This window comes from Octopus bimaculoides, chromosome 3 (genome assembly GCF_001194135.2).
Source record: "Octopus bimaculoides isolate UCB-OBI-ISO-001 chromosome 3, ASM119413v2, whole genome shotgun sequence".
Taxonomy (NCBI): Eukaryota; Metazoa; Mollusca; class Cephalopoda; order Octopoda; family Octopodidae; genus Octopus; species Octopus bimaculoides.
Window position 1 is genome coordinate 158,388,439 of NC_068983.1, and position 11,898 is coordinate 158,400,336.

Sequence of the window (11,898 nt, forward strand, 5' to 3'; positions counted from 1 at the left end):
ATAAAATAAAATAACATAAAAATGGATGGCACCATGAAAGAAAGTATTGAATGTAGATGAAATATTGAGTGTTCAATATAAAGGATCAAATATATAAATATATAAATATAAATATATATATATAAAGGCGACTCGAGTTTCAGGGCTATTTCCCTTCGTCATGGCCGGTATGACAGACTTTAACAGACTATATATGCATATATATTTATACATATGTATATATATTATATGTATACATACATACACATATATATATATATGTTTTTTTGCAACGTCATGTACCCAGTTATGTATCTATATCTACATGTAGATGAAGGTATGAACATACATGTACATATATATGCATATACTCATATATTGTTTATATATATGTATACATATATCCGTATGCATTATATATATATATATTCTTTTGTTTCAGTTATTAGACTGCGGCCCTACTGGGGCACCACTTTGAAGAATTTTAGTCGAATGAATTGACCCCAGTATTTTGTTTTTAAGCATGGTACTTATTCTAGCGTTCTCTTTTGCCGAACCGCTGTGTTACGGGGACGTAGACAAACCAACGGCGGTTGTCAAGCGGTGATGGGGGAGAAACACGCGCGCGCGCACCCACCCACACACATACACACACACAGTGCGTCTGAACTCGGAACTATGAGGGTAAACAGTAAGCTTCTTACCATACAGCCACTCCTGTGGCTATAAAAATTAATTAAGTTAATTAAGTTGCGTCGGCCAGAAATCGAACTCGGTCAACCCGCGTGCACTCTCCCACTGAACTACATGTTCTGCTTTTTTTTTTGTTTTATTCTTCTATTTGTGTCAGTCATTTCACTGCGGCCATGCTAGAGCACCGCCTTTAGCTGAGCATATCGACCCCACGACTTATTCTTTGTAAGCCTAGTACTTATTCTATCGGTCTCTATTGCCAAACCGCTAGTTTACGGGGGCGTAAACACACCAACATCGGTTGTCAATCGATGGTGGGGGAAAAGAGTGGCTCTGTGGTAAGAGGCTTGCTTACCAACCACATGGTTCCGAGTTCATTCCCACTGCGTGGCACCTTGAGCAAGTGTCTTCTACTATAGCCTCGGGCCGACCAAAGCCTTGTGAGTGGATTTGGTAGACGGAAACTGAAAGAAACCCGTCGTATATATATGTATATATATATATATATATGTATGCGTGTGTATATGTTTGTGTCTGTATTTGTTCCCCCAACATCGCTTGGCAACCGATGGTGGTGTGTTTACGTCCCCGTAACTTAGCGGTTCGGCAAAAGAAACCGATAGAATAAGTACTAGGCTTCCAAAGAATAAGTCCTGGGTCGATTTGCTCGACTAAAAGCGGTGCTCCAGCATGGCCGCTGTCAAATGACTGAAATAAATAAAAGAGTAAAGAGTATATATATGTGTGTGTGTGTGTGTGTGTGTGTGTGTGTGTGTGTGTGTGTGTGTGTGTGTGTGTGTGTGTGTGTGTGTGTGTGTGTGCATATACGACGCACTTCTTCCAATTTCCGTCTACCAAATCCACTCACAAGGCTTTGGTTGGCCCGAGGCTATAGTAGAAAACACACTTGCCCAAGGTGCCACGCAGTAACACATAACACACACACACACGCGCGCACACACACATACATATATGCATGTATATATGTATATATATGTTTCTGTGTATGTGTGTGTGAGTGTGCGTGCGAGAGCGTGCGAACGCGAGTCTACATTTGTTCTCTCGCACTGATTAGCAGCTGATGGTTTGTTTAGGTCCCCGTAACTAAGCGGTTTGAGAAAGAGACACCTAGAGAATGTACCAGACTTCCAAGTAATTATACTGAGGTAGGTCTCACGTAACAAACCCTTCCACTAGTAAGGCTGCAGTCTAATGACTGAAACAATTAAACAAAAAACATATGTTGATTTCTAACATTGGCACAAAGTAACACGTTTTAGAGGAGAGTTTAGTTAATTAAACTGGAGAAAGCACTTGACTGATACTCTATGTTATCGATCTCAGAAAGAATGAAAGTTAAATTCGATTTCAGCATCATTTAACCTTAGAAAGGATATAACACAATATCACAGAGCAATTTACTGTTGTATTGATTCACCCACTCTGCTGTATTTAAGATATTACTAATAGCTGTCACGTACCGCTTAGCTTAATGGTACAGAGCACTCAGCCAGTATCTGTGAGGTACGGGGTTCGATTCTCCGTAACCGCCGGCTGACTTTCTTTGTTTTAGGGCGGCGAGCTGGCTGAATCGTTAGCACAGCGGGCAAAATGATTAACATTTCGTCTATCTCTACGTTCTGAATTCAAATTACGCTGGGGCTAACTTTGTCTTTTATCCTTTCAGGGTCGATAAACCAAAGAGCAGTTGAACACTGGGGTCGATGTTAACGACTTATCCCACTCTCTCGAACTTGTTGGCCTTGTGCCGAAGTGTGAAACTAATATATTACCGATATCTAAAGCGACTTGCTGGCCGGACCGTTACCGCATCTGACGAAATACTACGCGGCATTTCGTCTGTTTTTATGCTCGGAGTTCAAATTCCGGCGAGGTCGACTTTGTCTTTCACCCTATTCTGATTGATAAAATAATACCGGTTGAGTGTACTGGGTCGAAATAACCGACTTATTCCCTCCGACGAAATTGCTGGCCTTGTGACAAAATTTGAAGCCAATACATTACTGATATCTAACATTGGTACAAAACCATATGTTTTGCGGAAACATTAGAGCCAATTATATTACATCTAGTAGATAATTATATTACACCTAGTAGATAATTGGTAAATTATTTTATCGATCTCGAAGAGGAAAGGGAAAATGGGATAAAAAAAGGAATCAAATCTATATCTCAAGTTCGAGGCCAGTCATACGGCGCTCACCATGTATGTATGTATGTATGTATGTATGCACATATATCACAAATGCACTCATCCATCCATACATACATACATACATATACACATACATACATATATATTTACATATATACATATATATATATGCATACACATAAACACATCCGTGTTATATGCATGAATCTTTGTGTCTGTGTTTGTCACTGCTTGGCACCTTCTGTTGGTACATGTTTCCATCACATAGCGGTTCGGCAGATAATATCCGATAGAATAAATAGCAGACTTAAAGAAAATACTGAGGTTGATTTGATGGAGTAAACTTTTCAATATGGCGTCCTTGTATCGCCACAGACCATTGACCGAGAGAAATAAAAGTAACTGAAAAAGTCACGTTGGTTTCTAACACACAAAAATAGGGTAGGAGTTTAGTAACTCTATGAAGAGAGAATTTCGCCGAAATCAAAGCCATTTCTTTGTTTAATGAATAAAGGCAGATTGAGACTCATTTAGATTTTTCTTCACTCACGTTTGTGGGGTATGGTGTTTTAAATTAGCTAATCAGCGCGCGTGTTTCTGCGTGCCTCTGTGTGTGTGTGTGTGTGTGTGTGTGTGCGTGTGTGCGTGTGCGTGTGTGTGTTTGTGTGAGCGAGTGAGTGTAAGAATGCGAGGGTATTCTGTGTGTATGTATGTTTGCGCATAATAAGTCCGTTAAGCCAACGGCAGCACTCCAGGAGTTGGGTGGGTAACTAATTTTCAGTTCCCATCTGTATTTAATACACTTTACTAACGATGCCAATGACTGTGAGAAAGGCATGTATCTCACAACTTCTATTTTATCCACACCTTGAATTTCGCAGCTGATCTGCGGTTATTATTCAAAATTATCAGTTGATTCTTTCCAATCAATTCTTTCAAGCAAAGAAACATGCGTGCACACATGCCTTATATAACTAATTTCATTATTATATTTAGTCGACACATCCTCACAAATACATTTGTTTACATAAACCTCCAAATTTATCTACAACGAACAGGATTGGTTGAATATTTTATCAACTGGGAATTGCTTATTTAGATTCTATTTTCAAGCTTCGAAATATATATCTCCACATACTCTCTTTCTTGGTCAACTAATTGCATCAGCCGCATAGGTTACTGTGAGCACCAACTTTTCACAGCGCTGTTCAAGTGAGTAGTTCATAATTTTCCTGCTATTAAGACTGTCATCTCACAATATGATATTCGTATCTGATTACTGGTGTGTACTTGAAATTGGAGGGCGTTCTTTAAAATAAACATCATTTGATAGACGGGTTGAAAGCGGTGGCGTATCCGCAAACAATTCCCCAATCAGTTCGTATACTTTCTACATCAACTTGATTACGTATTTAGCAGAGAAAATAATAATCGTTTATAAATGTAAGAATATATAAGCGAATATTATCCATGAAATAATATGTAAACTGATTGGTGAAAAATATACTAGACGCGCTTTAGCAGCTATTTCAAACGTGAGATATTAGCCAGCCATTACCTTAAACGAACCACCAGAGTAGTTACAGGGTGGTGAAAGTTTTCGCATATATTTCAAGAAAAGCTCATAAAAATCGAGAAGTAATGCAAAGAATGGCAGATGCTGTCATCTTTAATATTATATATATCAATGAAAGTTCCATTTCGGCGCCTATGTATTCTTTGACATGCATTCATGCATACAACATAGTTCCATCCCAACCGACATACCTATTCATACTCTGACATATAGGCCTACGTATACATAAAATACTGGCACACACACTAATGCAAATATACACGTCTACAATAGGAACATTGACAAAATATATTTACCCATACATCAAGATATGCAATTATTTATTTATCTGGCCACCATATGAACGCAGGCTGTATCGTCTAATGAAGCAGTCAACTGAGAACAACTTCTTGACATAGGAATGCAAACAACAACAATTTGACACTAACGCTCAAGAAATTTAATACGCGAAATGACTGGAAAAACGTGGTAAAAACACAGATTTATTTCCGATATTTGTTGGGCAAATCGGAGAAAGGAGAAAGCCACTGAGAGCAACAAGCCATTGAGTCAAAAGAGAAAACAAGAAAAGAAAAGAAATATGAAGATATTCCTCTCAGAGCAGCGAGTGTGTAACAGCTATCATTTCAGTCTCTAAATTTTCCTAATTCTTATGTTTGAGGATGAAGTTTGACATTTTAAAGGATGAGATACAAGGTATGTGATGTTCATGCCTTTCCCAAAGTAATCAGCCACATAAGTGAAGCTAAGATAGATCTAATCACAGAATGAAACCAATTTGTATGACCAGCTCGTGAATGTCTTGCATTTATTGTAACAGCATTCACTTCGCTTTTAGAAACATAAAACTAATTTTAATGCTGTAACTAGGGGTTTTTTTTCTCCGGAAGTTAGTTTAGTATTACTTTCAAAAATATTCGGTTAACATCAGCGAATGTTTCAAACCACTTCGGTTTGTAACATATTAGAGAGGCGCCAAAATGTAGATTTATGGTAGGAGAGATTCATTGATTGAGCACTAAAATTTTATATTCAGTATGTCAGGTACAAATCTTCTTCCTAAATGCACGCTTTACTGGTTTAGAGTAATCTTAGGTTTCACATTGTTACATCTGGGTTTGCTATATAATGGTTTTCTGAGCATCAGGAAGCCATTATTAAGTATATCTTCATAGCTTAAATGAATTGGCTCTTCAACTTGCTGCTGCTGCTGCTGCTACTACTACTACTACTACTACTACTACTACTACTACTACTACTACTACTACTACTACATTGTTTTCAAAAGTTTCAAGCGAGTTTCGGCTGCACCCTCAGCTGCACCTCTGCTCAAGTGGCATGTGCGATACAATCTGGGAGTTTAGAAATTTTGTTTGTATGTTACAAATATTTTGTTTAGGGATGGCTTTATTATTTCAGGTGTTTAATGTTTTGTCTTTTTGTCGTGTAGAATGAGTACAACATGAATTGTGTTGTTTCGTTGGATAGTGATTCTGTTTATTTCGTGTAGTTTGTGAGTTGTGTTATGTGATTCAGTGTTGGGTTGTGATCGTGTTGAGTATGTACTGTGTGAGTTGTAGCATATTGTTAGGTTGCGATTCTGTACACGATGAATTATGTGAATTGTTGGTGTGTTGCGTGAGTCGTGTTCTTGTTTTTTGGGGTGATGTTTGTTGAGATCAGGGATAATAAAAAATGGTTGACTTCGACTTATCGCTGGTGACTGCAATTGTCCAGAGTGCATCGATAAAATCTTATAAATATTAAAACGTTAAATTGTTCATCTCATATATATATATATATATATATATATATATATATATATATATATATTTATATATGTATGTATGTATGTATCTATGCATGTATTTATATATCGCGATTCTTCCCATCAGAAAGCATTGCCGCAGTAGCATACTCTAGCAGCTTTTCTACAACCATAAAGGTTGTACAACCATAGCGGAGAAATACTTCATGATATCCTCTTATCACAATACCGCATTTTTTAACGGTATTGCTAAAATTAGTTAATTTCTCAGCCCTCTCGATGGAGAGACTAGATAGCCGCTAGTTGAAACTCTGACTTACTGGTAGATTTATTTATTTGGTAATCTCTGAGTAATGTGGAGTAAATCTAAGAGTGGGTTTTTATGTTTGCATTCAGGAATTCGGTTACCAGTTTTTTTTCTTTCAGTGATAAAGTACAATCTACGTCCGTTTCAAGTAATAACTATTTGGTGATGTTAGAAAATTAAATAAGATACCTCTATAGAATGTATTGTCAAAATGACTCTCTTTCAAGCTTGCTGTTTGCATTTCTAACAACGGATAATGTTAACACTTGAAACGTTCGTATATTATTTTATTACTGGTAAAGATAGGTCTTGGAATAATTATTTAAACTCTAAAAATGATTTACTAATGCTTAAAATAGAAGCCATTGGTAATAAATTGGTGCTATGAATGTACATATCGCTTAAACCCTATGGTGAATTCATTAAACTTTAAAATTAACATACCGTTTACTGAAAATTAATCAAGGCTCTGCAAGTTTTGATGAGATGGAGAGATAAAAAAGCTAGGGAGCCCCTAGTTTTGGAAATACGTAGTGCGAGTTGTGTTCAGTTCAATGAATTGAAAATGCCTTGCTTAGGATACGAACTTTGTTTAGCAGGGTGTAACCATGTAAAATGGCGTCTTTTTTGTTTTCCTTTACCATAACTATTATTCAACTTCCAGCATACAGTTTATATCCAGTTCAAGATCTTTCTTCTTCGATAATTCGTCAACTTTCACCCTCCCGGGTGATGCCTATTAAACTGAAATAGTTTCATTTCTGTTGCCTACGGAAAAACATGTCGCAAATACAGCCAGACTGTTGTTATATATCGTATTTGCTACATTTTTGTACTTCTTTTAAATTTTCGTGTCCAAATATCCGCATTTTGTTCAATAGATATAGATGCCGACTATATCGTGTCTTTATACATACTTGTACTTTAACGCTCCAAGACCTAGACAGCCCCAAAATAACGTGGTTTGTCTTACTGTACAGATAGCGTAATCTATAGCCCATATCGCTTTCTTCTTTCATTACGTTCTCATAAGTTTCTGTATTGATTTAGTGCAGCTAAAATCAGACCTTCCGTTTGTTGTTTTTGTCCAGGGTTTATTAACAATGTAGGCGGGGAAATATATATATATGTATGTATAAATACATATATGTATATATATATATATATATATATATATATACATACATATATATATATATACATATATATATATATACACATATATATACATATATATATATATATACACACACACATATATATTCATATATATATATATATATATATACATAGGCGGGGAAATATACACACACACACACACACACACATACACACACACACACACACACACACACACTCATACAGACACGTACATACAAATGTCTGCAAATGTGTGTGGGTATTTTGTTGTGAACATCATTTAGTAAAAGTAGGCAGTTTTAAATGTTTATTCGCTTGGATCAACCAGCGATATATTATTAGTTCTAGCTTATGATCCTCTCATCTTTAGCAAACCGTTGAGCAAATTAGATTCCATTCAATTTCATTTTCTCCGTTTTAATTTTCGTATAGTCCAGAATTGCTTCTATATTTGTATAAGAAAACTCGTAACTACAGCGTGTCGAATAACTGGGCAGCAACCTGAAGATATCGGGCGACAAGTTTGCCTTTGTTAATCAGCACGAGTCATTAACGATAATCTGAGACGATTCATATAATCGCTCGACCCCACCAGATCAGTCAGCTCTCAGAATTAAATCACAGCAATAAAGAGATTTCAATCGATAAGAGATTTCATCATGTATGTTATCAGATCCGCTATTCTGCTTGAGTACAGCGTCAAGCTGTCTGCTTTATAAATTCCTTATTTTCACGAAGCCATCCCCACAAACACAGAATTCTAATCGCCAAATGCATTCTAATCCACCTGCTTTTCATGCAATTCTATTTGGTCAACGTTTCATGTTTGACCAAAAAATCCACTGTCACATCACAGAGATTTAATTATCTAATTTTCTGTAGAGAAATAAGATGAAAGAAAACAACTTCCTTTTCCAAATTTGAATTACAATAGCAGTATGTATTTCGTGAACATGATTTGGTCTGAAAATTATAGAATAACATCTGAGAGGGCTATATCACAAGCAAAATAACTTGAAAGTGATATCTTGCTGTTTTCATTGTTCCCAAATGTCATGACATTTCATTGTTCTGAACTAGAAGTCTAAGAGGAAAACTTTTCATTATATCAACCATATCTCACGGTGGTGCACCAGCATGACCGCAGCCACTTGGCTGAAACACATAAATAGATAAAATATAAAAAATAGATATGGCTAATACTGCCGTGTTACGAATTGTAGGGTCCCTGCATGCACATGCATCTTTGATCTTCTCCGATTAGCAATGATAGCTGAATGGGAATCAATTAGATACTTAAAATCAGCACAGAAGATTAGAAACTAACTACAATTCAAATATATGATACAAAAATTGTGCGTCAGATAAAATTCTGACAAACTTGAAAAGATGAAAGTATTATAAGAATAAGAAAAAAAAAGAAAATGTTTGCATATCTCTTCACATGTTTGTAACTTTGTACATTTTCTGACAGAGATAGACGTCTTGATGGAGCCCTACGGCAAATCGTCTCTAATACTGAAATGAATGTTCTCAAAAGGCTTTGTATTCATTATCAATCCCCCATAACAAATGAAGATTTACATTCTTTAAAAAATTACATTCTTTACAATTTTATAAATCCGTAAACCTTAATTACATTGCAATACTAAGATATATAACAAGTACCTTGACACAACTGGTGTGTGTATAAAATAAACATTCACAAAATTATATATACAATATAAATTATAATACTCACATGCATTTATATACGTGTGTGATGTATGTGTGTCGATAATTAAACACTTCAAAATTAAAAGAAAACTTCAGAGGTAAAAGTAATATGCGAGAGAACAAACCGTTATTTTAACACAGGCAAATTGATAGCTACATAGGCAGATAGACAGATAAGCATATGTAAATACATACATGCATATATTCATACATACATGCATGCATACATACATACATACATACATACATACATACATACGCACATATGTACCTGGTGCTCAAAAGGGACAGAAATGAAAGAAAAGCTGTAAAATATGACAACCAATGCAAACTTTGTGGAGTTCACACTGAAGATATCACCTACATCATAAGTAGTTGTCCGAAAAATGTCATCACGGTATTATCTACCGATGAGACATGACGTTGTAGGTAGGACACTCTATAATGAAATCTGTCGGAAGGATAATCCGGAGGGCAAAGAAAATAAAATCCCACAATATGGTAGAAGCCATAGCCACTCATAATAAAAAGGAATATTAGTAGAATGTACCAGTGAAGACCTCAATAAAATGTAAGAACAACAGACCTGTTATAATGATTTGGGATAGAGAAGAGAAACTGTGTACAGTTATGGAAATTAGCTGCCAGCGGATGTTAACTTAAAGCTGAAGATCGATGAAAAAGAGAACACCTATGCTGGACTATTGAGAAATCTGCAGTCACTCTATCCAGATTACAAGTTCAGGTTCATACCTGTAATTATTGGGCCTTGGGATGTGTAACACACTGCCTAAATGCCAATCTTGAGAAATTAGGCTTCTCAAAACTAGAAAGGAAAAAGCTAATTCGAAGACTACAGATCCAATCCATCAATGGAACTGTAAAAATCTGTAAAACTTTCCAGAGGTTTATCATTTAAATATATATGAGTATGTCTAGATATGTAACTATATGCATGAGAATACATACATAAAAACATACAAATCTGCACATACATACATACATGCATACATACATACATACATACACACATACATACATACATACATACATACATGCATGCATGCATGCATATATACATACATACATGCGTTCGTGCGTGCATACATACATACATACATGCATGCATACATACATACATACATACATACCCTGTTGTTGATGTTGAAATTCCAATGAAGAAACCTTGAATCTAGGTTAGAAACCGGTTCTTTCTCTATTGGCAAGAAATCTTGAAATAAACTGAATAATGACATACATACATACGTGTGTATGTCATTATTGAGTTTATTTCAAGAGTGAGCGTGTGTGTGTGTGCACACAGATAGATAGATAGATAGATAGATAGATAGATAGGTAGATAGATAGATAGATAGATAGATAGATAGATATGGGAAGTTTTATCAGGGTAACTCAAACGTCAGGGTGACACTCTGAGTGCTCATATTCCGATTTGAACTGCAGTTGAAGTTGTGCTTTTGTGATAGCCCTATCCAAAGCGGCTAGAAATGGCTTCTTGATTCAGTAGGTACAAGCTAAAGTAGAAAGGAAAGGCAAACAATTTGGCAAGATTTGACAAGGACATTTAGTTTAATTTAGCTATATAATGAAAGGTAAAGATAGTCTCTGACAACTGCTTCTGGAATATCTCAGCTATTGGAACAACGTGCCGAGATACTCAGCATATGGAATGTTCGCTCGAAACGATGTTCCAATATCTGGGATATCCCAGAAGCAGCTATCAGAGACTATCTTTACCTTTCATTATATAGCTAAATTAAACTAAATGTCCTTGTCAAATCTTGCCAAATTATTTGCTTTCCTTTCTACTTTAACCTAGATAGATAGATAGATAGATAGATAGATAGATAGATAGATAGATAGATAGATAGATAGATAATCTTCCGCTAAATATATCAAACAAGTTTACACTCTTTCATCATAAAAGAATCGGTCATTCTTAATGTTCATGCTCTGCTGAAACTTATCTCTTTCTTTGTCTATTTCTGTCTGTTTTCCTCCTTCCTTGCATTCCTCTCTCTCTCTCTCTCTCTCTCTCTCTCTCTCTCTCTCTCTCTCTCTTTCTATCTATCTATCTATCTATCTATCTATCTATCTCTATCTCTGTATGTATGCATGTGTATGTATGTACGTATGTATGTCACGTGATCACTCGTTCATATGACCAACCAGACTATCAGATTTCGTTACACATCGCTATTCACAATGCGCTTTGCATCATTTTAACCTTCGAATGACGCCATCTCACTGGCTTGGTGTGCAGGTCACCATTCCCTTCAGATCTAAAGCGGGACTGGGGACTGCAATAACGTGAAATGAAGTGTTTTGCTTAAGAACACAGCATGGCACCCAGCGATCGTGAGTGAGACAGCCTAACTACTGGGCCATACGTCTTCGCATGAATGTATACACGCATAAACATACACACACACAGATACACGCACACGCACACAAACACACACGCACACATGCCCACACACACGTGTGTGTGTGTGTGTGTGTGTGTGTGAGAGAGAGAGAGA